At 32.0% G+C, this 19,598-nt stretch overlaps 1 protein-coding gene across 2 annotated transcripts in view; it reads left to right on the forward strand.

Moving 5' to 3' along the window:
* Positions 1–19,598, forward strand: part of LOC107169051 (pseudouridylate synthase RPUSD2-like) — a 530,147-nt gene that overhangs the window by 75,605 nt on the left and 434,944 nt on the right. The gene's annotated exons all lie outside the window — the stretch shown is intronic.

The raw sequence follows: 19,598 nt of genomic DNA on the forward strand, positions 1-19,598 counted from the left end.
TGTCAGAGTAATTAAACTTTCTATAGAGTCCAGAACTTTACACCAATATGAAAAATTATTTAAATTATTATTTTATTTTTTAATTTTATTTGATATATTTACATCATTGCTGGGTAATTATTTATTAATTATATAAGTTTATTAAATATTAAAAATATTTACATAAATAACGTTAAGTGCATTATACTGTATTCAGATACAGGTGAAAATATTAAATAAGTTTATTTCAATATTTCAAACTCTTAAAACTTTGACTTTCCACTCGTCATAATATTATGTTAATATTAAAAATATTATAGGTATTATACATACACATTTATATACACACTAATCAATATTTTAGTATTGTAATTTTTCTATAGTTTTTCTTACCTTATTGTAACTGTTAATCTTAGTTCTGCGCTGATAGGATTCCTCATGTTTGTTTGCTGCTTTGTCAAATGAGGCCTCAATATTTTTAACAATTCATCAAATGAAGTAATTGACATACGAAAATATTCAAAAAACTTCAAGGGAAATTTTCGAATATTTTCATAAAAGATAGAAAAATAATTTTCACCTTCTATTTTTGAATGAACTGGATGAACCCAATATTTCCTTACTTTAGGGGTAGGAATAGTTGGTTCATCTAGTTCACCGGCGGCTTCCGCAGCACATATTATATTCAAAAGTAAATTATCACACATTATTAAGCTGTAAAAATCTGCAACTGTACTTGACAAAAACCAATATCACACTGACCTGACTGACCTATCATACTGACCAGTGACATAAATAGGAACTATAATTTGTAAATAAATAAATAATTATTTTAGTCTGCCGCATCCGGCGAAAACGCATCGTGTGGCTAACCATGACCTATCCGGTATTGCCGCAAATTTTTCCACCGCGTGCGGTGATACCGCATCGTGTGGCCCGACACTAAAACGATCTATATTATCTTTATCATATTATATACAAAAATATAACTTCTCATACGTATTGAATATTTCGTTTATCGTTATTCGTTTATACGGTACATAGGTAATAGGTATATAGTATAATATATATTATATAAGTAAGGTACAAATGTAATGATAATTATTCGGGCCGCAACTAACCTATACCTACCTAAAATATTATCGGGCCGGAATTCACCGGTCACCAACACCGGAAACGAAAGGTCGGGCCGCAACTTACCCTCAGCCGACGAGCGCAGTTTGGTGGGAAACACGACTTTTATGTTATTATTTTTTATTCGCATTTGAAACCAGATTACACAGACACAAGTCACATACACGATTTTTAACACGACACTGCAATAAACGATATATTATTATTATTATTTTTATTTTACTTCGCATTGTAATTTTTGTCTTAAAATTTTCAATGGCCCGTGGACTGCATTTTCAATACGTACAATACGTATAATATAATAGGTAATAATATTGTATTATTCAGCCCACATTGTAATTATATAACATTTAATAATAATACGCAATTAGTATAGAATAAAACTATATTATTTATTAGGTCCCGTGGCGATAACACAAAATTAGAGCTAAAAATATATAAACTTCAAATGGAATTTATTTAGTACTGCAGTGCGCACACATCGATTGCGTGATGAGTAGCTGGCTGGTAATTTCGTCGGAAATATCGGTGCAGGTTTCAATCACTTACTTTTTCTCGTTTTCCACGAATCGCACAATATGACAATGATTTAGGTACTGTGATGCGGAACATAAATGATATAATAATATAATGCAATTACGAGGTCGTATACGTGGTATAGCTCAAATATGACGATGACGGGACAGAATCTTCTATATTATTTTATTATACATTATTTTTCGCCCCCCCCCCCAAGTCGATATCACGACCACCCGAGGTCTTTCTTTGTTCGCGGCGAAAAGTTCGATTTCTTTCTTGTTCGGACGATGTATTATTATTATTATTATTATTGCGTAGGTAGGTACATACACGTGCGAGCGCCGTTCATCGAACTTAAAACACCAACCAGGACGAGCATTTTGTCGTATTTTCCGGAACTATGGGGATAGAAGCAGCTGTTGCGGGATTGACAATGACACACGTACTTTCGGGGAAGTGAAAGGTCTGAAAAAAGTTTCATGGACGTCCCGCCGAGTATTGTGTATTGAATATAAGTCGAACGCGGATTGTTAACTAGCCACTATTATGTAAGATGCGCTATTATGTATACAGCACTATATAGCACTATTATGTAAGAGGTCCTCTGAAATTAGAGTCATGTACACTGTGATCGACTACTTCTAAAAAAAAAAAAAATATAAATGAGAAAAAATAAAAATGCTTATCCGTGAAGATATTATAACTTTGGCGGTTTATTTATTTTGCACAGAAAACATTAATTGGCCATAATAATTATTTTGATTATTTCTGTGTAATTCCTTTAAGCCTTTTTTTTAATGATGACAATATATTAAAATTTGATTCGATCGCTGTGGATCCTTCGTGACTTATGCGACGCGTGTCGTACTTTTTTTCAGTTTTCCATGGCGGTATATAGCATGAAAAATTTTTGTTTGAAGGTCACATCATCAACAAATGATATTTTGTTGGTCGCGGTATATATAAATAGGTTTCACACCGCTGCTATGATACCAGGTGGTCCATATTTAACAAATAAAACACATTTTACATAAAGTAATTAATTTTTTTACAATTTATTTTAAGCCGTTAAAAACAACGTTTACCTCCATCATTTGTCTGAATAATATATATATATTTTTTTCACCGCTATCGTTTTTCGTAATGACAACGTATTTCAATTTCGTAGAATGTTTTATTTTTTTTTGGAGTTCTTCAATACATACAAATTTCATTTTTTACGATGAAAGTTTATGAATTATAACTTATCATTGGTATTTATAATATTATAAATTTATAACCTTGAAAGTATTAACTATAGGTATTTGTTAAAGGTTTTTATTTTTATTGATGGAAATACTCCGTATTATAGTATAATATAAATTATTATTATAAATACAAAACTATAATATGATGTAATTTAAAAGAGTGAACGACTACAAAATTACCTATATCGATACAAAGTAGTAAAAACACTAAAAACATAATTTTTTTTGCCAATATTGTTGATTTGTAACGAATCAATGTAAATATTAAAAAAAACTTAATTGAAGTTTTCTGAAATAATGAGTGACTTATATGTTACTCCGTTTATAATATTATCAATACAGCCACCAACGACACCCAACTTAATAATGTCGGATTTGTTTCACTCGCGTCTCGAAATAATTTTATTTCACAGAAGTGCGTTCAAAAAAGTAAATCGGCATATACGTCATTTGTCGTAAAAATGTATTGAAAAACTAAAATATTTCATGCATTTGAAATATTTCACGATTTGAAATTTCATGATATTTTCAAACACTTAGTCGATGTTGCTATGTCCAGGAACCCAGATTAGATATTATGTATACAATTCGCACAAAAACTATATTTGATATCATAGGTAATAATAATATCGGGGGACGGAGAAGAGCCCCGGGGGACGGAGAAGAGCCCCGAACCAGTTCGGCTTCAGGAGGGGAGTTAGCACGGAGTCAGCAATCGGCACGGTTCTCAGCATCGCCGCCCAGGCGGCCACCACCCCGAGAAGGAAGAGCCTCTGCGTTCTGGTGACGCTGGACGTCAGGAACGCCTTCAACTCTCTGGGCTGGCTGGTCATTGACGCAGCTCTGAGGGGCATTAACACCCCGGAGTACTTGGTAGAGATGCTCCGGTCCTGGCTGGCTGACAGAACACTACTGACTGGCGAAGAAATGGCTGAGAGACCAGTGACCTGCGGAGTGCCGCAGGGTTCCGTCCTTGGCCCCACCTTGTGGAATGTCGCCTACGACTCCCTCCTGAAGATGGAAACGCCGCCCGGGGTGCAGCTCGTTGGCTTCGCGGACGACCTCGCGGTTGTGGGTACGGCCGTGACCGGACAGCAGCTCGAAGATGCAATAAATCCCACACTGACGGCCATAGACGACTAGATGCGGAGCAGGGGCCTAGAGCTGGCTCATCAGAAGAGCGAGGCGGTGGTGCTTTCCCGGAGGCGGGCGTTTGTCCCTCCGCGTTTGACGGTCGGCGGCCACCTTATCACATTGCGGAATGAGATCAGGTACCTCGGTGTCATTCTGGACAAGCGTCTGACCTTTGCTGCACACTCTAGTACCGTCGCTGCGAAGGCGGCCCGTTCGGCTGCTGCGCTATCCAGGCTTATGCCCAACATAGGCGGATCGGCTCAGTGGAAGAGAAGGCTGCTCGCGTCTGTTGTGGAAAGCCAGTTGCTGTACGCTGCTCCCGTCTGGATCTCTTCCGTTACAGAAGTCGCCAGAACTAGGGCGATCTTGATCCGTCCGCAGAGGACCGCCGCCTTGAGGGTAATCCGGTCCTACCGCACCGTGTCGGACGAGGCCGCTCTGGTTTTGGCCTGTATGCCGCCCGTTGATCTGCTTGGACTGGAGAGACAGTACATCGGATTCCGACTGCGCGCCGCAACGGAGCCCGGCGAACAACGGCCTTCTAAGGCGGCCGTGAAACGTGAGGCAAGAAGAATCACGATCGTCGCCTGGCAGGCGAGATGGCAGGCTACCCCGAAGGCGGCCTGGACGCGCCGCGTCATCCCTGACCTGGCAAGATGGCTTGGAAGGACTGTCCCGTGGGTGCCTCTGACGTTCCACATGACACAGGCACTCACGGGCCATGGCTGCTTTGAATGGTACCTCCATCGCATGAACAGGGCCGCCAGCCCTCGCTGCTGGCAGTGTTCGGGCGAGTCAGATACCGTTGAACACACTCTGTTCGACTGCCCCCATTGGGACGGCTTTCGCGAAGCCCTGAGTGCCAGGATTGACCATCGACCGAGCACTGACGACGTTCCGGACATCATTTGTGGACCGGCGTTTGAGCTCCTGCCGGCGGACGCTCACGGGAAGGATGCGATCCTAAGAGAAGCCGAAGAGCGGTTCAGGCTGTTCTACGGCATGGTGGAAAACATCCTTTCAGCCAAGGAAGAGGAAGAACGGGTGCGACAGGCCGTGAACCGACATAATTCACCGTAGTTAAACCGTTGTAATTTATTATATAGCCCAATTGTGTAATTGTATCATGTAATAGCAGCGAGTGGGGGATTGGCCCGCCGCTGCTAATTGTCGTATGTTTTTGTTTTGAACAATAAACGATGGGGGCTGGAGGAGAAGTACTGGCACCATAGTTCCTCCTCCAGTCCTCGTTACCATAAGGAAAAAAAAAAAAAAAAAAAAAAGGTAATAATAATATAATGACATGATGTCTTGTGGAGGGAAAACCGTCCATCAACAGTACCTCCTATTTAATTTTGTGGGTTCATATATTATATTATGGAGACCGTTTTTTTTTTGTTTTTTTTTTATGCAAGAGCGTCTCTTTGCCATTTTCTTTTTAACCTTCTCAGAAGGGTTGTTGGGGGATGGTTATAGAAGACATACGGAAAATTAGAGGGTTTAGGTTTGAGTGCAGTTTGGAGTGGAACTTTTTGTGTTGTCGAGTTGCTATTTCGTTGACTGTTGGGATTTGTAGATCCTTATGTAATGCGTCGTTGGTCATATACCATGGGGCTCCAGTTATTTGTCTGAGACATATAGACTGGAAAGCTTGTATGGATCTTATTTTGGATGGTTTGGCTTGGCCCCAAATTTGAATATCATATGACCAAAGGGGGGTAATAATCATCATGTGTATTAATATTTTGTTTTTCAAATTCATTGAAGAAGATAATAATGGAAGTAGGAGATGTAGACGTGTGTTTGATTGTTTTCTTTTTTGTTTTGTGTGTTGGGCCCAAGGTTGTTACTTATACGAATAGACCTATAATAATCAATGCTTTCAAAGTTATGAATTGTTTTTTTTCGCCATTATCGTATGCCAATTCATAGAATTTATGTAATATATTTTATTTATGATAGTATGTAAAGTTTTTATAAATACGTTGTAGCGTAAATATTTTATTACAATATTCACTCGTCTCGTGCATATGCGTGATATATGGTTTGCGTGCTTAGTGTTTATCTCGTTTTATTCTGTGTCGCTATACAGCTGACGATGAGCGAATTCGAATAAATAATACTGTTCGCGTATGTAGGTACATAGTTTCGGAAAGCCTGCCGAAGCCCATTATTTCCGAATTTCGGGCAAATAACATTACGTATTATTATTATTTCGTTGACACATAATATAATAAAATTGTGAAATAAATACACACGACCAATATTCATCTTCAATCGTTTAAACATGATGGGTATTATTTTATGACCATTTCTGCATATATTATTATGACAATGTTATCTCCCTGGCTTGATTAAACTGTATACGTTATGTATACTATTATAATGCAGAAAAAAAAACGCAGGTAACTTCACAGTTTTTAGAGATATCAATATTTCTACACGTTTATATTGTCTTCTAACATAATTGCCATTCGCTATGAGGCTGTTTAATTATGTGTAATAATCGGGGTTTGGGACATCGAGCACAGTCTAGAATCATAAAAATAAGCGCTTAAAAGCTAAGTATTCGAGATAATTCGAAAAAGTGACAAAAAAATAAATACATTCCTTCTCACATACCTAAACTAAAAAAAATATACATAAAAAAAAAAGAATAATAGTCTCTCTCAAAATCAAAACAATTATTTTACAACATAATATGCCACGCGACTGTGTTTGGAAAAAATGTCGAATTCTAGTTCAGATACATATTATATAACTTCTTACGACTACTCTATTGAATAACATATTTCCATCCCATTATACAAAATATTTAATGAATCATCAACAAACAACGTAAAAAAACACGACGAACAGTTCGACCGAAAATCGACACTAATCATGGTGTCATACGTTATTAAGTTGATCACACCGACGGTGTTGCTCGAGAGCATCCGCAAAAGGTGAGTTGATTCCCAAGACCTATTTTATGTATTAGTTGATTCCCTATTGTTGTATAATCTCATTACCAGATACCAATTTATAAAAACAATGTGCTACAAATTTTTTAAATAATTTTTTTTACCGAATTACAAATTTTTTTTATATTTTTTACCTAATTACTAAATGTTTTTAATCATTTTTTTAAATAAATGATAAATATAATATAATACAAAAAATAATTAATAAATAAAAATTGAATGACTTTCAAAATATGAAAAAACTAAAAAAAACACAACATTTTTGAGAAACCGTTCTGCCAACCTCCTTGTGGTATTTTTTGGGTTATGCTAATAGGCTAAATATTTTTCTAAACATTGAAAAAAATATATAATGACCCGGGAATCAACTCGTACACACTTCTAGATGATCACCTGGGAATCAACTATCTGAACTATCGTACGTACCTCTTAATCACCCGGGAATCAACTCGTATGCAGTCAGAGCATCGATAGACTGCTGGGAATCAGTAATGGTATAGACTCTGTACCGTACTTAACACTATAGAATTGTAATTTATTTTTTCCCGCAGACTTGTGGTAAGAACGAGTGTAATATTTTGTATTGTCCGGACCGCGAGCAAAGACCGTACACTGGATAGTAAAAATAAACAAGTACCAGTTGAGAATTATTTCTAAGTGTTAAATATTAGAATTTATTGAAGATAATAATATATTATACAGAACCAACGTTATATAAGTATTTAATATTTATCAATGAAGTACTAAAGTAAAATTTTTTAGAAAATAATTAGATTAAAAAAAATTCCGAATTTTGTCTGTGGCTACCGCTGCATCACTTCGGACTAAATTTAAAAAAAGCGCGTTAAAATTTAATAGTTATTTCAAATTGTAGTGAAATAATATAAATTTCCATTGCACCTTACTTAAAGTCAAAAAAAAGAAAGGTGAAATAGGTACGTATCAAGTCCTAAACTTTGATGACATGTAATTATATTATTTGATTGTGAAAAAAATTATCATTACAACTATAAAGATTTATTTCAAATTATATTATAATATTTTAATTCTAGGTAAACAATACTCATATAATATGTTTCAAGTTCCAATACCTAAAGTATATATTTATTACAGTGTAGCATTTATGCTAAGTAATATGATTAAGCTGAATTTAAAAACATGTATGTGAAAGAGTATAATATGTTAAACAATGTTTGTTTTTTTCTTCAAAAATTGTATTATGAAAAAGTCTAGTAAAACTATTATTTTTGAACTTAAAAACAATGATTAAATGTTAAAATAATGAATTGCTTTATTTTTCAACGATTGATGATAGTATAAAACAGTTATTGTTTGTAATTAATATTTTGCATTTACTGCAGCTTACATTATTATTATGTAAAACACTACAATTTATACATTGTAGTTCGGTAAGTGAAACGCATTTGTTGTCTATATTGCTATTCATCAGAGTTACCCAATTTAATTTTGTAATGCATTTCAGAGATAAACCTCTCTGAGATTTCAATAGAAAGTTTTGTATTGTTCAATCTGTTTATATATAAAATACTACAATGATATAATGGAAATGGGAAAGAATATCAATATATTTGTTTACCTCAAGCTCTAACCTAAAAAAAAAAATGATAATAACAATAATTGTCAAATTATGAATCAAAATGTTGATTAAAAGTTTTAATTATTTACAGAGTAGTCTAACTAAAGTGTTAGAGTATGTGCATACATTTGTTCATTTAAATGTGATAACTAAGTAAAATATTATGACAAAAACATGGATCTGACATTACATTTTATCTCGAAGATTCTGTTCGTTGATATATAGATTTATAGGTACTTATACCTATATGTATGTACTTAGGTAACCAGATCTTAATTACCAGCTAATACCGTTGTAATAACTAACGGGTGTCACAATATTACACGGATGATTATCCTTCTTTTTCTCTTTTCTTTCTTTTGGTTTCGGCCTTTACGACCACATACTGCGAAATATAAATCTCACCATTATGTCTCTATAACCTCTGATGCTTACCTTAATCCCACAATCTGATTTTTGATCCTACCGTTATTTCTTTACACAATCTTCCCACCTTAGCCTTGTTCCTCATCCATCTAAAGATAATTTTTCTATAGGATCTTCTCATATATTATCTGCCTAATCAAAGATCTTTTTTCACATCATAAATGGTCCACATTAGTCTTTGCTTAATGGTTTCTTTTATTATATCAGTTTTCTCTAAAATTACATTGGAGTTCATGTAATATTTTCCATTTATTGGTTTGATAAACAAAGACTGGACTTCATATTTTTTTTTTGAACTTTTTATTCAAACATCAAGCCTCCTCAGTTCTTCGTTTTTTTTTTTTTTTAAATGCCCATGTTTTAGAACCGTTACTACCAATTACTTCTATACGGTTCTATAATTGGTATAGAACCGTATAATTGGTCTAAGTAATTGGTCGTAATAATGTCATGTACGTCATTATTTTTAAATTTTTTCGAAGGGGTCCACTAATGTAAAAAGACTTTTCTAATCCATAGGATCTCTTATTTGCTAGTTGTATTCTCAACCACACCTTTAATACCTTAACGTCATTATCCTGCGTTATATTCGACCCCAGAAAGTACCTACTTAAATCGTAGTGCTCTTTTGAATTTATGTCATATTCTTTATATATTTAACTATAATGATAACACTTATTAGTCATATACATAGAACATATTACATACGAACAAGCGGCGCGTGCATATACATACATCACTATTAAAATATAAATTTAATGTGATAATAGAGAAAAAATATATTTTGAATGGAAAGGTATGACGATATGATAATGAAAATAATCTACTCTCTTGTACAGCGCCCCTGTACAATATATAATATAATATAAATCATATTAATAGGACATACATACTGCATTATTTTTAGGTAGGTAGGTTAACTTAACCTAACCTGCTACAACCACCAGTGTGGTATTACCATTTTATTCATGACGCTCGACGTGATGCATAATAATATCTAAATACGCGTTTTCTCGCCCAACCTTCCGGGAATCAAAGTCAGTATTTCCTACGCAATATTGTGACGCAGTTGTGCACATACATTTCAGAATTTCATATTTTTGCATCACACTTCATCCTTCTTCAGCCGATTCCACCCCCCCCCCCCCCCATCCCATCAGATTTCTTCGAATATTATTATATTATGAACCATAATAAAATTATACTAGACGCGTATTAAACGTTATTCGTTCGTACGTATATAAAATAATGAAACGATAAAAAAAATACATTTCAATGAATGTTGTATAATTACGAAACGCCACCACCCTCACACCCACCCTTCCACAGTTCAAAAGCTTTACTTTAAGGCTTAAATCCTGACGATTATATTACACACATCATTACTATCGGTTTTATGGACATATATAGGTAAGGTAGCAGTAAATGTAAAATAATCAGAAGCATCGAATTTACTGCAAATACTTTGTCATCTAAGGTTTGAACTCCGTTAATATGAATTGATAAGAAGGAGTTAAAGTTAATTTAATTTTTGATTCAACTGATTAAAAACACATTTTTTTAAAACTCATTATTGATTTGTATACATTTATTCATAACACAAGCCTACTTAAATTGTTTATCAACTCAAAAGATATTCTATAATATTTCTAATTTTTTTATAGTACTTTATTGAAATATTTTGTTTATTATTAATAATAATACAAACAAATTAATACTAAACAAGTATTTTTGACGTGAAAACGAAATCATTTGGAGTTTTATACAATAAAATAAAATAGATTTGTTTATTTGAAATTAATACAAGATCAATTAAACTAAGCTAGTCAAACTATCGAAAAGCCCACAGTATTGCTAGTTGAATTAAAAAGTTAAAACCATACTTATTGAATTTCTAACTCGTTAATATTATACCGTCCAAGTTTTTGTTCGGGTGATTTTTCGTTCAGGACTTAATTATTACAGCTTAAAACTGTTTTTAACGAGTTTATTTAGAATTTCCGTGTAATACGATTGTCCCGCCGCGTGTTTAGGTTACTTGGATCGACTGTTTGTCCAAGTGTATTTTTCTGGAACGAATACGATTGGTATAGTTGTTCAAAATATTTTTAATGAAAACATCCGTTTCGTGGATAATGTCCTATTTTATACAATATATACTATGCCATATAACAACGAAAAATGCACATTCCGTCAGGGGCATAATTCGTACCTAGAAGTGTTAGTATTATCTGACATTTGCTCACGTTCAATTCATCAAGTATCTCGTCGATTTTCACTGAGATTGTCCCAACTGGTTAACAGATTCACGTAACTTTCATACGATTTTTTGATTTTAATGAAATGTTTATAAATCATTTCTATAGTTTAATTAGAAGCACAAATACATTTTAATATATATATATATATATTAGTATATAATATTGTTGATGTTTTTTTTTTTTTTTAATAACAGTTTGTCTGTATTCTCTATCATATTATACAATATACATAATAATATAAAAATGTATCTATATCAATAGGTACCTGCCCTTGCGAATATCGCTAACTATATGTAATTATTAGTCTCTGATTGTTGTACATATACCTAATGAGTGTTATTTTTAAACAATATTTATAATATTTAATAGGTAGGTAGGTTATAGTAGAGCTGCTCACCGCCCTTTAAATGAGAAAAAGTGCTTACAGTTGTATACAAATAGCCCAAATTGATATAACTATTGTTAAAGGCCATTGCGGCAGGCATGATATTTCTTAGTCACATGGTACTCATTTTCATTATGCAGTATTTTATGCGCAAAAGCTATGAATTCATGCATTTGTAATCAAAGCTTTTACTAGATCGTTTTATTTAATGTTACATTTGTTGCGGGATAGAAAAACAAAAAAAATAAAAATCTAAATCTATATAGGTATATATTATATAAGAGTTAATTCGTATAGACATAACTCGTAGATACCTACCGTACATATAATATCTAGGACACGTTCATCAAAACTTGGGTCGGTAAATTTGCCCATCACGAATATTATATATTTATACGTATATTATCCTAATATACGTATATGCGTTATCGGCATTCTGCAGCAGCTGGACTATAACATAATAATAAAATATATAGCTGTCACGGTCTTACTCGGCGTCTACGAGTCGGTCGAGTCCAACACATGGTCCGGTGTGCTATCCGTAGAATATTATCCCGAGAACAGTAAATAATAAAGCACTCATCGTATATATATATATATATATATGTATATATTTATGACTGTGCGTAATACTGTACACAGCATCGGGTACGGGAATTAATCGGAGAAATGTTTGGCGGGCGCGGTGGACCGTGAAAAGTTTTCATTCGCGTAGCAACCACAATAATTTTATTTGTATAATAATTTCAATTCAAAGATGTAAGGGCACACCGAAATCGGCAAGTCCTCAAAACTCATACGATTCAACGCCAAAGCCGAAAGACAATAATCCAAACCGATGCTCAAAAGCATAACAATTATAATAATATGTCTATTTAAAGAGAATTACTGTCAAAACGTTTATGTTTTAGAATACAATCAAGAGTATGAGATCGTTCCTAGCTTATCAGCGTGCGGCGGCGGTTTATTTTTTGGATTGCATGGTTCCATTTATTTCACTTTTTTTGCAACGTTGCCAAATCGTACAAATCACGTATGACTAACATAATAAAATAAATCCATAAAAAAATCAGTTCAGAAAGTTCCCAAAAATATACCTTTTCAATAGGCAATACCACAGTGCTCGACCATTAAACTCGCCATGTCTAGTGATATCTCCAATTAAAAATATTGTTGTGAGTGAAAACAAAAAATTTACAGAGCATGAGTTTGAAAAATTAAGACGTAGAATCTACAAAATGACAAATAGATTACATAATTAATAGCTGATTGATTTAGTGGTTCATAAAAATTGATCATGAACTATGTTTATGGAACCATATAAGCTCACTAATAATTCATTACAATTATATTTAGTAGATATTTATGCGACCTACCATAATAAGTATGAACGCACCTAAATCAAATTATCAGTTTGGAATTCGGTACTTGATCTCCTAATGCTGTAACGACAGGATTTAAAAGAATCGATCTGAAAATTGAATTTTTTGTCGTCTAAAATTATATTTCAAACCAATATGTGACGCACAGTACATTGTAGTAATAAAGAATATACAATAATAGATTATGTATATTACTATGATTATGGCAGATTAATAGTATGATAGAGAAAAATTAAGATAATATACGATAATCATAATATAAACGCTCACGGGATACTCGTATGTAAGCCTGTTTAAGTTAAATTCGTTTTCTTTACTTGGATATACTCTAGTTACAGTGGTTATCAACCGGTGTGCCGTGAAAAATGTCTAATATTTGTAATTATTATGCTGATAAAAAATAAATAAATATTGAAAACTGTACTTTTTTATATTACATTTGTGTTGAGTGTGCTGCGAAAACTTGTGATGTATAATAGTGTGCCGTGAACTAAAAAGATTGAGAACCATTGCGTCTAGTATCTAAATTCTGATAACTGTTGTGCTAAACAAGTGATATTTTATTTTAAAATTGTATACAACTTAAACTGGACTGTCGGCCACTGTCAGAGCTAATATTCTTTGTGTAATTTGTATTGTTATAATCTTTCCATTCTTCCTCTATCGTTAACCACAAGTTATCATGCAGGTACACCCTTACACTCTCGCGACGTATATAAATAAATGAAAAATAGTAATACAATCATTTTAAATGCATATGAGTTATATTTTTCTGGAAATTAATAATATTTTGTGTCATAACTGCTCGACCGTTGGCTGAACAATCTGAGTCGTTTTCTATTCGGCTGAAAATAATAAACCGTTTTACAATATTACTCTGTTTCCATTCAAAACGAATGATTAAATTATGTTGATAACAATTATTCGGGTTTGATCCCTGGACCATAACAGCGATAATAACGGCCATTTTGTAACTTATGACAACATTCAACAAATGTTGGACGATAAACATGCCGAATTCTTGTAGAGACTAGTGACTACCCATTACGCTGTGACTTACAGTGTGCTATCTTATTAGTGATCACCGACGACGTTTTAAATAAATCCACTCTGGCATTGTTCAATGAAATCTTATTTTTTCAATCAAAAAAATTAAAGTCAAAACACCGTTTCTCACGAACAGTTTCATGCAGTACAAATCATGTACACTGAACAGATATTATGTAAAAAAAAATATATATATATATAATAAACCACGTCGCTGGTTAAATCATCACGTAAAATCAGACTAAACTTAAATAAATTAAATAATTAAACTAAACTAAACTAAACTCATAATAAAACAAATTTCAAGGAACCGAGAAAAAAAGTTCGTTACATCAAAATTCGTTAGTTATGTCAATAATATAAATAAAATATAAACATAATTCATTTAAACTACGGGAGTTAAAGAAAATGTAAATCAACACACAACATATTGATATTTGTTTGATACTACAAATAGTACAATTATTATTATTTGAAATCATAACTATGTGCAAAATATATGTAAACACTTGTGGGTTGTGAGTTAGTATTAGTAGGTACCTAATAACCAAAGCTATGAATTTAATGCACTTAAAAACTATTAAATATGCATGCTCTAAAAATTCTTAAAACATGCAAAAAAAAACTACAAAAATTTAACTTTTATTTTTATTTTTTTCATTAAGTATAATTATTTTATTAATTTTAGTTTAAATATTAGTATTGTTACTTCTTGGTATGATTATATGAGTTATTGATCTTGACTAGTCTTGGTCTTCGTCGTATACCTCTTAATTGACTAAACTTTGTCAAAATATCTTGTACAACTTCAATAGCTTCAGATAAGAGAACACCTTGTTTTTGTACACGCATTATATAGCTATAGGAATACATGAGAAATTTAAATGTATGTAAGCCAAATTTACTTTCATTTGATTAGCTTTAAAATATTTTTGAGCATTTTTGATAGAAAGTGCATCATTTTCATCAAAACATTCGACAATTTGTCTTGCAGTTTTGAAGTTTTCGCTATAATAATATATTGTGGCAGAAATCCACGTGCCACAACGTGTCAAAATAAGTTTGGGAGGTAGTGGTATTTGTGGTGTATCAGTATGGAATTTCTGAACTTCTAAAATCGACTTTTAGAAATTGAATGAAGATTTGTTCAGCAGTTCTATGCAGTCCACGAGAAGTACAAGTTACATAAACCATTTTTGTATACAACACTTTTAATGTATCACCTGCCTTCGTCATATAATGCCGATTGACCGAAAAAATATAAATATAATGAAAGAAAGATTTTAAACAAAACAATTATTAAAACATGCATTTATATTCCCTATCCCATGAAATATGCAAAAATATGCAAAATAAAATTTGGTATTTGAACTACAAATAAGTCAAAACAAATTTTGGCAATATTATAAAATGTAGCAAAAAAAAAACATGCAAATGCATTAAATTCACATCCCTAGTCATTATATTATAATCTAAAAGTGTTTATATTTGATTATATTATCGTATAATCATATATTTTTATAGAACAGTGCATAATAATACTAGTTAATTCAAAGTATTATGATATAAATGAATATATATAATATTGTATATGTGATGACCTGAGCTATTGGATTATTCAATTAATCAGTCTTTAATATTATTATTATGGACATTTCTTAGCTATTTTTTTTAGTTATAGTTATTTATCTGTACAAGCAATTATGGGCATATTTGTGTAGTATTATATTTTATTACACGTTTTATTTGAATTCCTGCAGTCGTGAATAACACTATATTTATAGTCTCTGTTTTTATTTAAAATTAATCATCTGATATACATATTATATTCTGGAAAATAATCGTGATCACCACTGTTAATATTTTTTTTTATTTTTTTTTTTAATTATGCGTTTGTTCAAATCGCAGTTTTTGGAATCTTTAGTATACAACGTGGTCGTTTATACTACAGTCATCTGGTTGGTTTTGATCGAATTTAAAATTCTAATGTCCAATCGGCAATCATATATGTATAACACCTATTTTACTTTCTATAACTTGTTGTATTAAACTTTCGATAAAATGAAAATAAAAAATATGCTGGTACTTAAAAGTAGGTTAAAAAAAACAACACATAGGTAAAATTGTGAAATAATAACAAATAAATTTAAAACACATACTATGCTTAGTATAAGTTAAAACATTAAGCAATAAGAAATATTAGCACTTAAAAACTAGGTTAAGAAAACAATTATTAGCATAAACATTATTCGATTTTAAGATTAGTTTATAAGGAATATGTGAGGACAACAAAAAGGTCAGTGGTGGTGATCGTGTACTCGATCATCACCAAACTCCGCTATTAATAAAGTGTCTTACAACATTCTTTGGTTGTTCTTATTTATATTGAATACTTTTGAGTAATCAGAGTATACAAACTATAATGGTGATAAAATATAAATTAAAAAAAAAATTTAGTTTCAAGTGTCAACATTCAGTGCTGAACAGTAAAAAGTAAACCTATATATGATATTATGGATCTATCTGAACCTATTGGTGAAAATGTTATGAAGATTGATCGAAAATTATTGTGGATGAGAATTATCCGTTTTGGGCGTTTAATTCTATATACCCATTACATGTAAAGTAAATATATCTATTAATTAGAGCTTCAGCGCCCCGAGACATGCCCAAAGCATAAAACACAAAATAAACAATCAAAACTATACCAAATAATTAACTTAATGTAATTTCTTGTCAGGTGGCACTACTGAGGGCCTTCCTTTTCTAATATTCTTAATGCCATATAAATAAAATTTTGTCATCATACTTACTGATTATTATTGTACAAGTAGATTGTAAATATATTCTTCTTAATAAAAAAAGAGCTTCAGCGAGTCAGATGTAAAAACGTGCATATTTAACTGTATTCAATGATTTTCACTCATGTTAATTATTATTTAATTCAAAATAAACCTTCTGGAGTTGATGGTTAGTTGACGGTTTATCAGCTTCGGTAGTCATGGTATATATAGGATTGACCAAAAATTACCACCACACTTTTGTGCCTGGGACATGTTAGTTCTATGGCTTTGCAGTCTTTTTCTACGATGTTAAATTTTTTTTTACCAAATATTTCTATAAAACATCTTTTGAATACACAGAAGTAAAAAAAAAGTGTTTAAACAAATATTCTGCTATTAATTACAATTATATAAATAATTCATCTCGTAGTTAAAATATATCCAATAAGAAACTTAACATTTTTTATAGCCATTTATGCCGACAATAATCTTTTCGTGGTGTCAACCGTGAATCGACCACCCCTGTATCGGTTGTACCCTTATAAATATATGTTGGTGAATGGTAAATTGTCTATTTGATTACATTTTAATTACGAGATGAACTACTTATATACATGTTATTAGTGGAACAACATTGAATTTAAACATTTTTTCGACTTATAATTTGTATCTTTTTTTTATTTTACGTATGTATGGACTGATTTGTTATTGGAGGACAATAATTTTATCAATGATATCATTGTTATTATTTTTTACCAATATAATACTATAATTATTATTATCCTACCAAATTTCAAGTCAGAAAGCTACGCACGATCATTGTGGCGATGTTAAGCAATGCGATATTTGCGTCTCTCATAAAATAATAAAATGTATAATACTACGACGGCATTCGCACAATACGAGTAATAAAATCTCATCGTGCTCGGATGTTGGATGAACGGTGTTTTTACATGGAATTTCGTTTATCGCGTTAGACGACATATTATTATTATTATACGACGACGATATTACACACATATAATAGTGTATTCAGGGGTACACACGTATTTCATATAAATAAACGTCTGCCAAGCATAATATTATATGAAAATTGTACAATAATATGCGAGAAAAATCTCGTTTGACGCCTGTATGTTATCGACAATATATTATACACATAATATTATTATACGTGTTGTACATAATAAAAATATTATACCGTACGCCCTACACTTGACTGCGGAGCATTGCACAGATACGCCACTTCTTCAGACATATTATATACGACTACAATATTGTTATTATTATTATTATTATTGCTATACGATTTCGCCAAGTTATTTGTGGGACAAAATATTTCTGATATACATTTAGAATTCTTTAAACAATTTTATGTACCTATATGTGAAATGTGCACGCGTTTGATTTTGTAAAATAGTTAAAAAGTCATAATTTAATATAATGGTTATGATACATGTTACGCTGTAGTTATAGCAATTATATCTTTTTAAATTTAAACAAAATTATAATATGGTCAAAGAATTTTAAATGTATATTGATCATCTAATCAAAATATATACTTATCTTGGGAAATAAATTAAACGCAATTGAATTTTTAAATATAAACTCAGTTGTCGAAGTACAAAATAATATCATATTTTTCGATTCAAAATATTTTTTAATTTATACGACAAAAAAATAAAACCTGCAGTGTAGAACCTAAAACACTATTCTTTCGTTATACATAATAATATTATACTTACCAATAATAGTTTATTTATTGATGATTATATAGGCTATAGACTATAGACCTCGTCCTGCAGCACTGCATGCTTAATGTATAATATATTGATACAAACATTTCCTTGTGACACCGGTCCCGACTTATTCGTTCGGAGACGAATAAAATCACGATATTATACGAGTACCCTAAACGGTATTTATCTATAGTATTATCATATCATTATATAAGGCTCATAATATTTCATAATGATTTTATAGCAAGTGATCTCAATACTCATCCAATATACCACCTATAAATACTTTCAGAAATTTTTTCAATTTGTCTACTCACCGCCTGACAAAAATTTAAAACGTCCGTGAACGTTTTTTAAATTTCATGGATAGTGGTTTTATCTGAATGCAAGATGCGGGAATAAATTCTTTAACATTTTTATAATATCATATAGGCAGTAGGCACCGAGGTGAAATTAAAAAAAAAAACATTAAAAAATGTGTGCATAATATTATTTTCTCCAAAAATGTTGTTTTATAACGACTTAAAGTTACGTGAAAGTAATATTTTCAAAAACGTAAATATTTTCTGAAATAAAGAGTCTCTTACGTCAAATAGTTTATGAGACACGGAAAAAAACAACCATTAGGTACCTATAGAAATTTTAGGTTTTTGTTTCTGTCAAGCCAAGACATTAAAATATTTATAAATTGTATACGACTAATGAATTAATATTTTTACAAAATCATAATATTTCAAAACATTGAATAGTGAAAACTTTTAGTGGAAGGACGACACTTAATGGTCTCCTGACTCCTCTACGAGTGTATAACCATCATGCCAACACATAATATGCTTTTGAGTTTTGACCGCATGTACATAATCATATTATAACTATATAAGTAAGCGGGTTTGCACGTTAATATTCGAAAAGCTGATTAATTCCCTATGTACCTATCGTGCCCGTTCAACCGACACGATGATACGGAAACTATATTCAAGATATAACCGTATGCCGTGTACG

Source organism: Diuraphis noxia, unplaced genomic scaffold (genome assembly GCF_037042655.1).
Source record: "Diuraphis noxia isolate RWA-SAM2 unplaced genomic scaffold, SU_Dnox_SAM2 contig0001, whole genome shotgun sequence".
Lineage (NCBI taxonomy): Eukaryota > Metazoa > Arthropoda > Insecta > Hemiptera > Aphididae > Diuraphis > Diuraphis noxia.